Below are 18,814 nucleotides of genomic sequence, written 5' to 3' on the forward strand. Positions count from 1 at the left end.
CTCCCTCCAAAGATTTTCTATGGGGTTGAGATCTGGAGACTGGCTAGGCCCCTCCAGGACCTTGAAATGCTTCTTACGAAGCCACTCCTTCGTTGCCCGGGTGGTGTGTTTGGGATCATTGTCATGCTGAAAGAACAAGCTACGTTTCATCTTCAATGCCCTTGCTGATGGTAGGCTTTGTTACTTTGGTCCCAGCTCTCTGCAGGTCATTCACTAGGTCCCCCCGTGTGGTTCTGGGATTTTTGCTCACCGTTCTTGTGATCATTTTGACCCCACTGGGTGAGATCTTGCGTGGAGCCCCAGATCGAGGGAGATTATCAGTGGTCTTGTATGTCTTCCATTTCCTAATAATTGCTCCCACAGTTGATTTCTTCAAACCAAGCTGCTTACCTATTGCAGATTCAGTCTTCCCAGCCTGGTGCAGGTCTACAATTTTGTTTCTGGTGTCCTTTGACAGCTCTTTGGTCTTGGCCATAGTGGAGTTTGGAGTGTGACTCTTTGAGGTTGTGGACAGGTGTCTTTTATACTGATAACAAGTTCAAACAGGTGCCATTAATACAGGTAACGAGTGGAGGACAGAGGAGCCTCTTAAAGAAGAAGTTACAGGTCTATGAGAGCCAGAAATCTTGCTTGTTTGTAGGTGACCAAATACTTATTTTCCACCATAATTTTCAAATAAATTCATTAAAAAAATATTTTTCACATCTGGTTTCATTTGCGTTAATTTCTGTGTGTATAATGGTAACCTGTTGCCTGCCTAAGTTTGTTACGGGATTAGTCTTTTGTTGTGAGGTGCTCGGTTCGGTTCCCCCGTTATTTGTTTTCACGGGTATATATATCACAAATATATGAGTGTCGGAACTTTGTTTGTTCCTCCGTGCCCTGCACGGCTTCTCTGTGGTCGAGGGCGTTGTACCCTTTGATTGTGCCATTCCTGTGTTGGTGGACTTTCTTATTAAAAAAACGCCTCTCAGACATCCCTTCTCAGACATCCCTGCGTCTGACTCCTACACCTACCACCTAGACGCACATTGTCACAGATTGAAGTGGATTTAACAAGTGACATCAATAAGGGATCATATTTGTTCTTGGATTCACCTGGGCAGTCTTATGTTATGTTATGTATACTCAGTGTACATTCAGGATGTGATACTGATTTTCACATTGGATCTTGATAATGATCTCACAGTCATCCTATGAGAGTCCTCCAGCCTAGTGTGAATAAAAACCAGCAATGTACAGGGCATCTCACGACCAGGTTTGGGAGTAGCTAATCTAACTCAAACTACTAACGCACCCATAGGCTAAACACAGTACATACATAGTTCGGTACATTGACTGTAGGTCATTTCAGGCCACAGTCCAATATCTCTGGTGGCGAACGGAAAAGTCCTCTGACTCATGACAAAGAACTCTGGGATAGTTTTGAACAGATGTCTGATTAGACTTTTCTTTTCTTTGACTTCTCTACATTTATGGCCATTTATATGGGTCTGGGGAATAGATGGAGATGTACTCCGGTTCACAGGTGCACAGAGGTAGCCTCTATTGGTTCCATTCGTACATGATGTTCATTACGATTAATGAGCAGAAAACCTGCCAGGAGATAAAGGATGTCCAACGATAGAGTCAACCATGCAAATAAAAAGGAGGTTGTCGTGGGTTTGTGGCACAAAGATTAGACTCACCGAGACTATAAAACTGGAGAGGATTACAGTTTCACGCCACATTAGGACCCCCTCGCCAACTGAGTGGGGGGGGGGGGTCAAAGGTTATCGGCTGTATTTACAGAGTTGCTGGGTGTCAATCGGTCTATCTCTCAACCTGTTTGTCTCTCTGACTGGCTGACTTTCTTTTGACCTGTCTACCTCTTTTTTACCTGTCTGTCCATCTGTCCGTCTGTCTGCCTGCACTTGAAAAAAACAAAAACAGGGCTACAGAATTGATACGGTAAATGCATATTGAATTATTTTTTATTTCAACATACATTCAAGGGATGGAGACACTGATTTGACTTTTGGTGAAACTTCTATTTCAGATCGGGAACCGAAGAAATTGCAGGCTCCCTTATCAGGGAGATGTTGAGATTCTGCGATTGGGAGGTCTGAAAAATGGCATTTCAATGATTGGTTGTGGTAAGAAGCAATTCCGGATGAATGAAAATAATGTGACCTAATCACGGAGAGGGAATGTATAAAAGTGATCTGCAGAAAGCAGACAGGCTGAGATTCCTAAAGCTTTTGCAAAGTTAAGCTAATCGTTAATATCCGTTTTGTTGGCCAAAAACCAATGTTGCACTAAAGCTGATAAATAAATTATATATATATATATATAGTGACCGTCTCAAGGTGAATGCTGATGTGTTATTCCAATATGAGATATTCAGTATATTTTAACAAGCTTTTAAGACTGTTGTGTTATATGAAACACTCACGGGTTTACATTGAACTTTAGTAATGATGCATTGTAAATTTGCGTAGCAAGCGGTGCATAGCCAATGCTAAACCAGTGCTAAAACACAGTTTCAGCACCTTGGACCAGTCCTCATATGTATATTAACGCTGCACTTTGTAGCAACACACTTGAGCAATAATGACTCATAAAATGTGATGCCACATTAGAAATATTTCAGCACCATGGAAAGAGAAAACCCACTAAAGCCTTAAAGTCATTTTAGCTTGGACAGCGCCTCCATAGAGCTCTTAATGAGAGACTATTTCTCACAGCTCTGCTGGGCTGTGGTTATAGGCTGGAATGCCTGCTGATAGATAGACTGTCAATTGATTTGTTATTTTCCCCATTCCCCCTAAACTTCGAAGTGTTCAACTCTAGGTAATAAATTGAATGTCATTGGACATACTACTCTCGGACTTCTTGCAATCTCGCTACAGTTGTCAACATAGCAGACCTGGGTTCAAATAGTGTACATTTTCTTTGAAATACTTTAGCTGTGCTTGTTTGAGCTTGCCTGGTGCAATGGATTCAATGGAATATTAATTGTCCCAAAGGGGCAACCACCCACCTGACACACCAGGCAGGGACCCCAAACGCTAGAAGTAAACAAAATAAAACAATTAACGAGTAAAAGGTGGGTAGGGTTAAGGTTATGCAACATAAACACACATCTTCATTAGTCTTATTATACTGATGAGATGCACACTTACAACAGAGCTCACCGTGGACGGAATGTAAAGCTTGTTATAGGAACAGTGAGCGAGTTAATGAGCCAGGGAATGAGTGAGTGAAGGAGGGATCTTGCTCTTTTTTTGTTGTTGCTTAATTGTGTCATTAGTAACATACATGTCACCAGTGAATGCTCCTATCAAGGCTATACGTGTTCAGTGTATTACACGTCTCCATCGTTAAGTCTGCAGAGATACTGACATGCCGTGGATGTCGCTGTCTGGGCGCCTCTATTAGGTTCCCTCTCACCAAGGCTGGGAGTTTACAAATCATCCTCCCAATGATCTGGCAATGTCTCCTGTCAAATTAGCTTCGAGGCTTCCTTGACCTGGCCAAGTTGCAGATCTGGATCTACATGATATTTGGTGGTGAGAGAGACATGTTTGGTGAAAATGCACTATTAATACATTTTGATTTGATTTGTTTTTCAGGCGACTTTTTGTTGTTGTTGTTGCTTAAAATTGGTCTATTTTTGGGAGCAAGGAGTGTCACAAGACTTAAAGTGATAGTTCGCTCCAAAATCAAGGTTTGCCAGATGTTTTCAGAGCTCCACAGTGGGTTAACGGCCCCGTGCCCATCTGCTCCAGCTTTATATCCATATTCAGCTATATGCGCCTCGATCTCTATTTTCATCGTCTCTATTTACTTGGGATTGACGACTCGTCTTGACATCAGACCACTATTGAGCTCGGAAAGCATCTGACAAACTTTGAGTTATAGCCTTGTTAAATAGAAAATGGTATTGTCACTTCACTGTATTCAGTCAAGCTACCACTTCATTCATGCCTTTTGCCTCAACTTTCCTTTTCTGCCGTGAGGGGGAAAAATTAACGTGTCAATTGCTTGTGTTTTTTTAAATAGAAAAACTCAAGGCAATTAACTCCATTGTATTCCCAGTCAGAACAGAGAAAGGGAGAATTCTGACATAACATTTTTATTGTAGACTAAATTAAAAGTATGCCGTCATATTTCTCTGAGAATATCGCTTGCTTTTAAACTAAATTATTAACAAAGAATGAATATGCTGCTTTAATTGTGCCATTCCAGTACTGAGGCACCGCCTTCAAACGTGTGCAGAAGTGCAGTGAATTCTTCATGGCGGCTTTCCAATACAATTTGCCTGTAATTATTCTCTAAGATGAATAGATTGGTTAGCTTAGGAGGATTTGGTCAGCTTTCGGATCTCCTTGAGGTATTTAATGACACACTCAGAACCAGTGACTGTACAGAAATGATAGAGCTTGTAGGGTAACAGCCATGTGGTTTTATAGCCACTTAGTACTGTTTTACCTTTGGCAGCTTGTTTCAGCTGTTCAACGATTTGTAATAGATTCAGGAAAAGGCTCCTTCAGGTTCCTATCCCTCACCTCAATATTCCTCCCATTACTCTCGCTCTGACCTCACGACGAAGAGGTCAGTGCCCTGGTCTTCCAATTACAAAACAACAGGGTGACCAACCAAGACGAGTGTCCACTTTTCCCGTTAATTAGGCACTATTTTTTGTATGTTTCACAGAACCGATCGGCGGCGTGGCAGCTCTATATTTACGCAGGAAAACAAGCCTGTAGAAAAACACCAGTGGTTTCACAGAGAATGTGGATTCACTTGAAACATAACTGGAGACATAGACACAGAAGGCAGAGGCTCACGCTCGCGCGCGCCCCAGCACACACACACACACACACACACACACACACACACACACACACACACACACACACACACACACACACACACACACACACACACACACACACACACACTCACACACACACACCATTTCCCTTAATGATTACATCAAGATAAAAGGGACGTGCATGGTACAGAGGCGCATCTCTTCTCTTCCTCTCTGCTACAGTCAAACATTTTATGTCCAGCATAGAGGACAAAATGGCTGGTGCTCAGCAGAAAATATCAAAACAGGATTTCCCTCTGTTATTCCCCGTAAGGGCTAATTATAGCACCTATTTACAGAAGTAGAACAATTGCAAAAGCCTAATGTTGTGACATCAAATAATTACCAGATCAACGCAGACAGGATTACAGTAATTGAAAAACACATTATCCTTCAAAGGTGTGTCTCTAACATATGCATGAATAAGTTATTTATCCGTGTGTAACAGTTTCAAGTCCCAAAATTCCCTTACAGTGGAAAAAGTTCAGCCCAGAGTTGAATATTATAGCAAACAATAGCAATGATCATGTATTCCCCTAAGGCACACATAACCACAAAGTGCAAGGCTTGAATTCTCTTTAGTGTTGTTTTTTTATATTTTTTATAAAGGTATCTATAAACTGACTTATTTTTTGCTTGGAGAGAGAGAGAAGAGATGTGGGTGAGGGAGCAAGGAGGAGGAATATAGGTTTACAGATGGGTTATGGGTTTAAGGGGAGGGGAAAAGAGAGAGGGAAGGGAGGGGAAAAGAGAGAGGGAAGGGAGGGGAAAAGAGAGAGGGAAGGGAGGGGAAAAGAGAGAGGGAAGGGAAGGAGGGAGTGAGATGGAGGGAGAGTTCTAATAAATATCTTGACAGCATACTGATACACCACTGAGAGTGTGTATCCATCCACTCCATCGTAACAAAAAAAAAAATCCACAACGACAAGTTTAGCATTCAACACGTGTCGCGGGAGTGATGAAGAGGGAGGTTGCTAGGTGACGAGGCGTATATACTGAATTTTAACAAAATAACTGGTGAGAGGGGAAAGAGGGAGGGAGAGAGATGTAGTCAGCAACATGTAGACTCGCTGAGTAAAGAAAAGGTCGATACTGTGTATAGGTGCAACATTTGAATACATAGGCTACACAACGGGAGATAACCCGCAGGATATGGCCAGGAGAGGAATGGATGTATTGTGGATGGAGAGACGAGGGGAGAAGAGAGTCTCGGGCTCCTGAAAAACAGTGAGTATTTTACTCCTTGCTGTGAGGGTGATATGTTTAGGTTTCCTTTAAGAAGTGTTCCAAGATTTGCCCTTCAAAAATGTGCTGAATGTTATGCACGGGGGACCGGAATAGTGGCGTGGTGTTTCTCGAGGCTAAATGTGTTCATATTGGCAGCTAGTTTGATGGATAGGCAACAACCGGACCGGTGAGCGAGGCTTTGACCCCTCTGTCATTGATGCGCTTGCATACTCCAAGTGCTCTGACTGATTTCCAGACGAACACTGCACAGGCATAACCTACTGTACATACACACACTGGCACGGGCATTTGTTCACACTCAAACACACACACACGTTCTGAGTCACCACACATAACTTACATTAGTGATGAAAGAAATGTGGACCTTTTCTTATCTCCCACAAATCGGCGTTTTTAATCTGGGTACATTACCAGTCGCGGATAGTGATACACATTGCCTTCGCTTGAAACCGGTTTATGCGCATTTGTCCTTTTCGATCGTTTTCTTGTCCACAGAGAACACGTTGTAGCCTTCTTTTTTTGTTCATGACACATCTCTTGGTATTTGCCCAAGGCAGCTTTCAGATGTTGAATCAATCCTTGAGCTTTCTGTACGTACCCATCTGTCAGCTGTGCTCCCGACTTTGTGTGAATTTATTGGAAGACAGCTCGTTGAATTGCAATTCTGAACTGTGCAGAAGGTGATTTGCTCTGATCTTATCAGAATTGCTTCGGCAAACTATCCCACGTGCACTGTTGGGTGTATATTGAGTAAATAGCTTATCTATTGGCTGGTGGCATGTTTGCGTCCTTAACCGGGCCATGCATATATTCTGATTCTTTTGAAAACCAATATTGCAGGCCTTTTAATTCTATCCTTGAGCAAGTTGGAACACGTTTTTTTTCTTCAAAGATCATTATGTAATATATAGCCTTGAAGGGACACCCTCCTCCATGTTTGGGGTTCTCAAGACTGTCTGCCTGAAAACCCATTGTTCAGTTGATGACACTGTACCATACACGTTTTCTTTTGTCAGTTGTTCTGGACTGGACCTGTGAGCACGAAAGAGGGTGGGATTTGCAATTGGATTATAATGGACCTAGTTTCATGTGTCATACGTTTCCACACACACACAATGTGTACCAGGGCCATACAGTCTAATTCAGGTCGTTTTCAGTGAAACCGATTGTCGAACTCGTCCTAATCCAAAATGCACCATTTCATCCAGTTAATCCTGGAAGGATGTTGAAAACACGTGTTACTTTGTCGTCGGCTGATATCATGGCCTCCGAATGACTTCGGCAAAGCAATCTCTGAGGGATTCCTTTATGGAGAGAAACAAATCTGACAATGACAGGCCCAAGTTGCTCAGGGGAAGCTTCTTTCAGGCCGTTGTTTCAGCTCTTGAGTAACTCTGGACTTGTGGGGACGTGTCCCATTAAATCATCAGACTAATGTGACACTCAGAAGTGCAGGTCCACTGAGTAGGAGACAGAGGAGGTGGAGGAGAAGGGCTGCACCTGTAGCGTCACCTTGGGATTCAGCTCTGTGCTTCCAACTTCCAGTTAAGGGTGGGTTGTGTTCATTCGGGGCACACAACGGGAAAACGATTTCAAGCAACAGAAAACCTTTTTTCTTTATGGACAAGTCCAGGTAGTTCCTTCCTGTTTGTCTGTTTTCTTCCATTTGATGCCTGATGCTCCTTGCATATCGAGCTCCTTTAGAAAAGTTATTCTTCATCCCTGAGAATTGCACTCAGTCTGAGGTGTTCCATTGAGTCGTTCGTGTATAAACGAATGGTTGCTGGCTGTGTGACATTATCAGTTACGCTGGCAGCCTTGGACTGAAATCCCCTGTTCTGCTAAGAGGGGGAACTGAGGCCATTTTAGCTTCATCTTCTTTAGAGACAAGCCAAGTGGCCCTGGCTTTCCTCAATGGCGACGGTGGTCAAAGTGTTGGTTGGTTTGGCTACGCCCGGGGGAGCCACCTTGAAACTTGCTCAACTTTCCTGGCTGGGAAAAAAAAAATGGATTAAAGCCTTGGATCCAACTTAACGTTAAAGTAGTGAGCTGGAGGCGAGAGGCCTGCCACGAGGTTGCATCCAAAGACGATCGCCTGAATGTACGTGACAGAATCATGTGATCCGAACCTCGCCTTCGACACACCCAGACCCTGTTTGAAGGCCACTCTGAAACTTCTGAGCCATATCTTCATTCCAAGTGTTCTATAGTCCTTGTCTGGATTAGCCGAGCTAGGACTGCTGCATAGCCTAGTCCCTTCAAAATCAACTTTGGACCTCGAAGCCAGTTCCGCACTTTTTTCGTGGGTTCCCCTCTAATCAGGGACTGATATAGACCTGGGACACCAGGTGTGTGTGCAATTAATTCTAAGGTATAACAGAAAACCAGCAGGCTCCAGACCTCTTAGGGTAAGAGTTGAATACTCCTGGCCTATTCAGATAGCTTACAATATGCTAGGCTAAAGGTAGGCCTAAAGGCTATCGTTCTCAGTATCAGAGCGCAGTGACCAAAGAAGGCGACCCTCTCGTTTATCACAAGCATACATCTGGGAGACGATATGTCCAATGTTCCAATTAACTTTCAAAACAAAGAAATGCTCCTTTTTTTTTTTCCCGGCTGTTGTGTAGTTCGGCAGGTCATAAATAAATGAGGGCTGCAATGATAACCGACTCAAGCTTCTTACCTCGGCGACTCACCGAACTGGTGTTTTAACGGTGCCTTTTCTATCACTGTTTCCATGTCCACAGTGCAGCCAGCCAGTGTCTATCCGTTGCAGATAGGCCCGTGGTATACCACGGCTATGGTGTCGGTGTTGCCATTTCTACTCTACGTCTAAAGCACAAAACCTGACAATGTCCCAACGATGAGGAACGGCGGAATGTTCATGGGTGAATCATTTGCCTTTACTGAGCGCTCTTTCCAAAAAGTCTTCAGGTTAAAAGAAACGTCCGTCGGCTGTCGTCTTGATCTAGTACATTCAGGGGGCCATATAACCTTGGTGGTTATTTATTTAATTTGTCTCTTTTTTTTAGGCTTGGGCAAACAGTTTGGTATGGAGGGACTCTGTACTTGACTATGGTGGGGCTGATACTTTCTAAATATATAATGCTAGCGATAATGCTTGGTGGACATCGTGGAACGGATTGCTTTGCTTTCTGTTAACATTGCGTTTTAATCGGGTCATAAATTCCATCTCCCTTAGCAGAGAGAGCTAACGTTTGGCTAATGGCATCGATTGTAAATCCCTTTCGATCAAATGTAAATTGACATTGCATTTGCACCTTTTGGCTTGATGAAGTTACTGCTTCTACCTGCTAGGCCACAGCCTCTTCTACCAGTGCACCCGGAAACGTCTGTCTTCATTTCGCTTCCTCTGAGGAGAGCAATTGAGCTTCAGTCAGCTACACTACGACTCTGACCGGCACAAATGATTACACATCTCGGATCAGCTGTGTTTTTGTATTTCTCTCTGAGTCAGTTCTACTGACAGGCAGGTTTAGTGTTCAGTTGCTTGATTGGTAGCTGGTTGGACGAATCTGACAGAGCCGATGAATACCATTTGATGAATCAGTCTGTGGACCTTATACACACAGGCAGGTTTTTGGCACAAAACCCCTGTACAGTATGTGCAGTACCTGTCTAGGAATAGAGAGAGAGAGGGAGCTGAATGAGGCATAAGAGAAAGACAGTGTATAGAGACCAAAATAAAGAGTTGACGTGTGTGCGTTGCCTCTGCTATACATTTTGTTTTATTTTCTCTATTCTTTCGTCTACCCCAGGCGTACCTTCCCCGCAAAAGCTGTGTTTGTGTACAGACCCTGACGATTTCTTTGTCTCTGTTTACTCTGTTAAAACTTTTATTCCACCTTAGCACCAAACCATCCAACAACAAAACAACAGCCAAGGGATTTTTACATACTTCTATCTGAAATAAATAGGCCTACTGTCAGACACATGGATTTAATAAAGCTGGTCATAGAGCTTTGTGTAACAATAAGGCCGCTCATTTGGGAGTTTCCATTGTGCCCGGGAATGCAACAGGTCGTTAATCTGCAGTGGCACCGCATTGGGCATGTAGATAGGCACCTTTGCCAGTTCTTTACTGTGGCGTGACAACCTAGACACCCACTGGAGGAGACCTGTAATCCGCCAGCTCCCCTGGGGTCAAAGTTGAGGATCGTGAGCCAGCTAAATACCAACTCATTAGGCCTGGCCAAATGAGGCTCTGGAGAAATAAAACCCTTAGAAGCATGTGAGAGGCTGAGGGAGCAAGAAATAGGAGAGTGGAGAAGGAGACACAAGGGAGGGAGAGGGATAGAGAGGGAGTGGGAGCAAGAGTATTTGTAAAACAAATTTGGTGTTATTTCTTACATACAGCCGGAAATAACTTTTGGGTATCAGAACTGCGATAACCAGCATTTCGACCAGAAATATGACTTTCCAGAATCGGATCCTTTGTTCGTACTCTCCAAGGCAATTTAACTTATCCCAGATTGAACACCATCCACCATTTCCGAGTTTATTACTCGCTAATGTTCAGTCCATGGACAATAAAGTAGACGAGCTCAGGGCAAGGATCTCCTTCCAGAGAGACATCAGGGACTGTAACATACTCTGTTTCAAGGAATCACGACTCTCTCCGGATATACTGTCCCCGTCCATACAGCCAGCTGGGTTCTCAGTACATCGCGCAGACAGGAATAAAGAACTCTCGGGAAAGAAGAAAGGCTGAGGTGTATGTTTTATGATTAACTGCTCTTGGTGTGATTGTGATAACGTAAAGAAACTCAAGTCCATTTGTTCACCCAACCTAGAATACTTCACAATCAAATGCAGACCATATTACCTCCCAAGATAATTTTCTTTGGTTATAGTCACAGCTGTGTATATTCCCCCTCAAGCCGATACCACAACGGCCCTCAAGGAACAAGGATCTACACTGGGCTTTGTGCAAACTGGAAACCACATATCCTGAGGCTGCATTTATTGTAGCTTGGGATTTGAACAAAGCAAATCCGAGGAAAACGCAACCGAAGTTCTATTTACATATTGCCTGTAGTACTCGCGCTTCAAAAACTCTCAACCATTGTTACTGTCCCTTCCGGGATGGCTAGAAGGCCCTCCCCTGCCCTCCCTTTGGCAAATCAGATCACCGCTACATTCTGCTCCATCCTTCCTATAGGCAGAAACTCAAACAGGAAGCACCTGTGCTACGGTCTATTCAACGCTGTTCTGACCAATCCGGAATCCATGCTTCAAGATTGTTTTGACCTCGCGGATATGTTCCGGGTTGCCTCTGAGAATAACATTGATGTGTTCACTGACATGAGGACTAAGTTCATCAGGAAGTGTATTGGGGATGTTGTTCCCACTGTGACTATAACAATCTACCCAAACCAAAAAACTGTGGATAGATGACAGCATTCGTGCAAAACAGAAAGTGTGAACCCCCACATTTAACCACGGCAAGGTGACTGGGAATATGATCGAATACAGACAGTGCAGTTATAACACAGTGGCCCTGACGCTCTCCTTCTCCGTGGCCGACGTAAGACATTTAAGCGTGTTAACCCTAGCAAAGCTGCCGTCCCAGACGGCATCCATAGCCGCGTCCTCAGAGCATCCACAGACCTGCTGGTTGGAGTGTTTATGGACATACTCAATCTCTCCCTATCACAGTCTGCTTTCCCTACTTGCTTCAAGATGTCCACCATTGTTCCTGTACCCAAGAAAGCAAAGGTAACTGAACGAAATACCTATCTCCCCATAGCATTCACTTCTGTCATCATGAAGTGCTTTGAGAGGATAGTTAAGGATCATATCCCCTCCACCTTACCTGACACCTTAGACCAACGCAGGAGCTGATCGTGGAATTCAGGAGACAGCATTGGAGAAGGTGAAAATCTTCCAAGTTTCTCGGCAAACACATCACTTTGCAACAGCGTCTCTTCAACCTCAGGAGGCTGAAGAAATTTGGCTTGGCCCCTAAGAGCCTCACAAACTTTTACAGATGCACCATTGAAAGTATCAAGTCGGGCTGTATCACTGCCTGGTACAGCAACTGCACCGCCCCCAACCGCAAGGCTCTCCAGATGGTGGTGCGGTCTGCCCAACGCTTCACCGGGGGCAAACTACCCGCCCTCCAGGACACCTACAGCACCCGATGTCACAGGAAGGCCAAAAGGACATCAACAACCCGAGCCATGGCCTGTTCACCCCGCTATCATCCAGAAGGCGAGGTCAGTACAGGTGCATCAAAGCTGGGACCGAGAGACTAAAAAACAGCTTCTATCTCAAGGCCATCAGACTGTTAAATAGCCATCACTAGCCAGTCTCCACCCAGTACCCTGGCCTGAGCTTAGACACTGTCACTAGCCGACTACCACCCAGTTACTCAACCCTGCACCTTGAGGCTGCTGCCCTATGTACATAGACATGGAATCACTTGTCACTTTAATAATGTTTACATACTGTTTTACTCATTTCATATGTATATACTGTATTCTAGTAAATGCCATCCTGTTCAACTAATGCTGTATATAATACTATTCTATCCTATATATTCTACAGATATACTAAATATTCTATTCACATAATGTCTATACATCTACCTACCTACACACACACACACACACACACACGGACTCCGGACTCCAACATTGCTCGTCCTAATATTTATTTTAGATTTGTGTGTATTATTGTGAATTGTTAGATATTACTGCACTGTTGGAGCTAGAAACACAAGCATTTCGCTACACCTGCAATAACATCTTCAACATGTGTATGCGACCAATACAATTTAGTTGGATTTGATTTTAGAAGGAGAGCGAGAGGAAGAAAGAGGTTAGGGAAAGAGGGACAGGGAAGAGAGACTGAGGGAGAAAGAGAGAAATATGGAGAATAAGATACAAGAGAGGGATAGATAGAGGGATAGATGGAGAGGGAGAGGGAGGGAGGGATAGAGGGATAGAGGGAGAGGGATAGATGGAGAGGGATAGATGGAGAGGGATAGATGGAGAGGGGAGAGGGATAGATGGAGAGGAGAGGGAGAGAGGGAGAGGGATAGGGGGAGAGGGATAGATGGAGAGGGATAGATGGAGGGATAGAGGGAGAGGGATAGGTGGAGAGGGAGAGGGATAGATGGAGAGGGATAGATGGAGAGGGATAGAGGGAGAGGGATAGAGGGAGGGATAGAGGGAGGGGGATAGGTGGAGAGGGAGGGGGATAGGTGGAGAGGGATAGATGGAGAGGGAGAGGGATAGAGGGAGAGGGATAGATGGAGAGGGATAGATGGAGAGGGATAGATGGAGAGGGATAGAGGGAGAGGGATAGATGGAGAGGGAGAGGGATATATGGAGAGGGATAGATGGAGAGGGAGATGGGAGAGGGATAGATGGAGAGGGATAGATGGAGAGGGAGAGTGATAGATGGAGAGGGAGAGTGATAGATGGAGAGGGAGAGTGATAGATATAGAGGGAGAGGGATAGACGGAGAGGGATAGACGGAGAGGGATAGATGGAGAGGGATAGATGGAGAGGGATAGATGGAGAGGGATAGATGGAGAGGGATAGATGGAGAGGGATAGAGGGAGAGGGATAGATGGAGAGGGATAGATGGAGAGGGATAGATGGAGAGGGATAGATGGAGAGGGATAGAGGGAGAGGGATAGAGGGAGAGGGATAGAGGGAGAGGGATAGAGGGAGAGGGATAGATGGAGAGGGATAGATGGAGAGGGATAGATGGAGAGGGATAGACGGAGAGGGATAGACGGAGAGGGATAGACGGAGAGGGATAGGCGGAGAGGGATAGAGGGAGAGGGATAGACGGAGAGGGAGAGGGATAGAGGGAGGGAGAGGGATGGAGAGGGAGACGGAGAGGGAGAGGGATAGACGGAGAGGGAGAGGGATAGACGGAGAGGGATAGACGGAGAGGGATAGATGGAGAGGGATAGATGGAGATGGAGAGGGAGAGGGATAGATGGAGAGTGATAGATGGAGAGGGAGAGTGATAGATGGAGAGGGAGAGTGATAGAGGGAGAGTGATAGAGGGAGAGTGATAGATATAGAGGGAGAGGGATAGACGGAGAGGGATAGACGGAGAGGGATAGAGGGAGAGGGATAGATGGAGAGGGATAGATGGAGAGGGATAGAGGGAGAGGGAGAGGGATAGATGGAGAGGGATAGATGGAGAGGGATAGACGGAGAGGGATAGACGGGAGAGGGATAGCGGAGAGGGATAGCGGGAGAGGGATAGACGGAGAGGGATAGCGGAGAGGGATAGCGGGAGAGGGATAGCGGGAGAGGGATAGACGGAGAGGGATAGCGGAGAGGGATAGCGGGAGAGGGATAGAGGGAGAGGGATAGAGGGAGAGGGATAGAGGGAGAGGGATAGATGGGAGGGATAGCGGAGAGGGATAGAGGGAGAGGGATAGACGGAGAGGGATAGCGGAGAGGGATAGCGGGAGAGGGATAGACGGAGAGGGATAGAGGGAGAGGGATAGAGGGAGAGGGATAGAGGGAGAGGGATAGAGGGAGAGGGATAGAGGGAGAGGGATAGAGGGAGAGGGATAGAGGGAGAGGGATATACTGAGAGGGATATACTGAGAGGGATAGACTGAGAGGGATAGACTGAGAGGGATAGACTGAGAGGGATAGACTGAGAGGGATAGACTGAGAGGGAGAGGGATAGAGGGAGAGGGATAGAGGGAGAGGGATAGACTGAGAGGGATAGACTGAGAGGGATAGACTGAGAGGGATAGACTGAGAGGGATAGACTGAGAGGGATAGACTGAGAGGGATAGACTGAGAGGGATAGAGGAAGAGGGATAGAGGAAGAGGGATAGATGGAGAGGGAGAGGGATAGATGGAGAGGGATAGATGGAGAGGGATAGACGGAGAGGGATAGACTGAGAGGGATAGACTGAGAGGGATAGACGGAGAGGGATAGACTGAGAGGGATAGACGGAGAGGGATAGACTGAGAGGGATAGACGGAGAGGGATAGACGGAGAGGGATAGACGGAGAGGGATAGACGGAGAGGGACAGACGGAGAGGGATAGACGGAGAGGGATAGACGGAGAGTGACAGACGGAGAGGGACAGACGGAGAGGGACAGACGGAGAGGGACAGACGGAGAGGGACAGACTGAGAGGGACAGACTGAGAGGGACAGACTGAGAGGGACAGACGGAGAGGGACAGACGGAGAGGGACAGACGGAGAGGGATAGACGGAGAGGGATAGACGGAGAGGGACAGACGGAGAGGGACAGACGGAGAGGGACAGACTGAGAGGGATAGACGGAGAGGGACAGACGGAGAGGGACAGACGGAGAGGGACAGACGGAGAGGGACAGACGGAGAGGGACAGACGGAGAGGGACAGACGGAGAGGGACAGACGGAGAGGGACAGACGGAGAGGGACAGACTGAGAGGGACAGACTGAGAGGGACAGACTGAGAGGGACAGACTGAGAGGGACAGACTGAGAGGGACAGACTGAGAGGGATAGACTGAGAGGGATAGACTGAGAGGGATAGACTGAGAGGGATAGACTGAGAGGGATAGACTGAGAGGGATAGAGGAAGAGGGATAGATGGAGAGGGATAGAGGGATAGATGGAGAGGGATAGATGGAGAGGGAGAGGGATAGATGGAGAGGGATAGAGGAAGAGGGATAGATGGAGAGGAAGAGGGATAGATGGAAGAGGGATAGATGGAGAGGGAGAGGGATAGATGGAGAGGGAGAGGGATAGATGGAGAGGAAGAGGGATAGAGGAAGAGGGATAGATGGAGAGGGAGAGGGATAGATGGAGAGGAAGAGGGATAGATGGAGAGGGATAGAGGGAGAGGAAGAGGGATAGATGGAGTGGGAGAGGGAGAGGGATAGATGGAGAGGGAGAACGGGACAGGCCAGGGATAGATAGAGAGGGAGAGGGATAGATGGAGAAGGAGAGCGGGACAGGCCATGGATAGATGGAGAGCGGGACAGGCCAGGGATAGATAGAGTGGGAGCGGGAGATGGACTGGTCGATAGAGGAGAGAGAGATAGAAGGCGTCAGAACAAACATGAGCAACATACCAGGGGGGGGGGGGTCGAGGGAGCATCAGACACCCTCAGAATCCTATATCCCACTGGGCGCACACTGGTTGAATCAATGTCATTTCCACACCATTTTAATGAAATTGCATGGATCCAACATGGAATAGATGTTGAATTGACGTCTGTGCCCAATGGGATCCGTTCCGCGGCTCATTTTTTGTCCTCATGTCTCTCCTTCATAGAAAAGTCATTTAGCAGACGCGTTTATCCAATGTAATTTACAGTCCCGCACGCAAAGATTTTACATATGGATGGTACTGGAACTCGAACCTACTACCCTGGTGTTATCTGTGCCATGATTTGCCAACTGAACTACAAAGGACCATGACATTAGCTAATCCACCCCCCACCCCTTTTTCTCTCTCTCACTGCCTGTTTTTCCTTCTTCCCAATCTGTAATGTCCTGAAAACATATAGCCAAAATCTGTTCCTCTGCCCCTTTATCCGTAACTCCCTTCACCAGCTTCTCTTTCAATCTAATGAAGGTCATGTTTATTAAAAACATTATTAGCGAGGTCACCGGCCAGCCTGTTGATTGCTTCTTTGCAGAGAGAGCAGATGCTCTTAAATACCTCTGTGCTTCCTCCTCGGTGCTGAGCAGGCCCGCGTTCATTCCTTCCTTCCCCTCCCACCATCCATAGCCGCAGCATATGGGAAATGAAGAATGCCACCAATGACCGTCAGCAAATGCATTGTGGTAGGTATTTTTAGAGTAGCAATTATTTCTATAAATGATATTGCTTCTTTGTATGCAAAGTGCTATGGGGCAAAGTTTGATCCCAGTACAATTTTCGCCACCAAATGACTTTCATGCGAAGACGATGCATATGAGGTAAAGCATCACATCCCCCAATAAATTGGAATGCGATAGTCCTTATTTTCAGCCACACAATCAGTGGTGATTTGGAGGTATAGTAGGAAGTGGCAAATATTGCTTCTTGTTTGTACTTATTTGGTGTAAAATTGAAAGAGAAAAACAAAATGTATAAAGTAATGATTGCATTTCATCCAGGCAAATACTTTATACCGTTTTATCTTAAATAGCCTCCTGAAAGTAACTGCTGTGCTGCTGACTGTGAGGGAATCTTTCTGGTTAAAGCTCAAGGAGTCCTGTATCGGTTCTGTTTTTCTCCTGGCACTTCTTTGGAAACAAGACCGATCACCCCAAGGGGATTTATCCTATGTGGAATATGTAGAAATAGAAGAAGATACAGTGCATTCAGAAAGTATTCAGACCCCTTGACTTTTAGCCCCATTTTGTTACGTTACAGCCTTAATTAAATAGTTTTTTTTCTCTCATCAATCTTCACACAATACCCCATAAAGACAAAGCAAAACATACATTTTGTTTTTTAAACGTAGCAAATGTGTATAAAAAAACTATATTTAGTCATGATGGGGGATGTGTATATTGATGAGGGAAAAAAAAGTATTTGATCAATTTTATTACAAGGCTGTAACGTAACAAAATGTGTAAAAAGAAGGGAAGGGGGTCTGAATACTTTCCGAATGCACTGTAAAAATAGTAACCGTCTGTCTGGCAATGTACACAGAGTACAAAACTTTAAAAAAAAAACCTTCCTAATATTGAGTTGCACCACCCTTTTGCCCTCAGAACAGCCTCAATTCATCGGGGCGTGGACTCTACAAGGTGTCGAAAGCGTTCCACAGGGATGCTGGCCATGTTGACGCCAATGCTTCCCACGGTTGTGTCAAGTTTGCTGGATGTCGTTTTTGGTGGGGGACCATTCTTGTTGCACAGGGGAAACTGTTGAGTGTGAAAAAACCCAGCAGCGTTCTTGACACAAACCGGTGCGCCTGGCACCTACTGCCATACCCCATTCAAAGGCACTTCAATCTTTTGTCTTGTCCATTCACCCTCTGAATGGCACACACACACAATCCATGTCTCAATTGTCTCAAGGCTTAAAAATCCTTCTTTAACCTGTCTCCTCCCCTTCATCTCCACTGATTGATGTGGATTTAACATGTGACATCAATAAGGGATCATAGCTTTCACCCTGGATTCACCTGGTCAGTCGATGTCATGGAAAGAGCAGGTGTTAATAATGTTTTGTACACTCAGTGTATATATTACAAGTGCTTCAAACTGTACCTACACTAGGTGTTGTAGTGGGAGGAAGACCTCTTTAACTGCGTGGAATTCCTTTTCTGTCAGACATGGAGTCACGGAATGCCTTGAAAAGCAGTTGGCTTTGACAAAATTGAATTGATTCTTACTCTGTGTGAGTGTGTATAAGATTGCCTTGTATATGAGAGTGTGTGAGTGCGTGCGTGTGTGTGAATGTCTGTGTGTGTGTGTGTGTCCGTGTGTGTGTGTGACAGGGGTAGTCAGGAGGGCCCTGACTTTTGGGTCATGGGACTGAAATATTTTGAGCATACGTGACGGACCATCACACTCCTGCTTATGGTGTCTCTGTGTGCCAAAGCGCCAGCGGATACCGCTTGGAGTAAGACAGGGCCAGGCAGTTCCTCATGACGCTCGCGCTGCTCTGAGAGTCTGCCAACACTTAGACGGCCATAAAGAGAGACTCGACATAATCACTCTCTGTCTCCCTCATGGTCAGTACAGTTACTTCAGCCTACCGGTT

At 45.6% G+C, this 18,814-nt stretch overlaps 1 protein-coding gene across 2 annotated transcripts in view; it reads left to right on the forward strand.

Annotated features, from left to right (window-relative positions):
• Positions 1–5,682: 5,682 nt before the first annotated feature.
• The window catches only part of LOC118398943 (glutamate receptor ionotropic, NMDA 2D), a 70,896-nt gene continuing 57,764 nt past the window's right edge, over positions 5,683–18,814 (forward strand). For both annotated transcript variants that reach the window (XM_052471989.1, XM_052471990.1), the window contains exon 1: positions 5,683–6,085. The gene's annotated coding sequence lies outside the window, so the exon portion shown is untranslated. The remainder of the gene's footprint in view (positions 6,086–18,814) is intronic.

Source organism: Oncorhynchus keta, chromosome 20, assembly GCF_023373465.1.
Source record: "Oncorhynchus keta strain PuntledgeMale-10-30-2019 chromosome 20, Oket_V2, whole genome shotgun sequence".
NCBI classification, from domain to species: domain Eukaryota; kingdom Metazoa; phylum Chordata; class Actinopteri; order Salmoniformes; family Salmonidae; genus Oncorhynchus; species Oncorhynchus keta.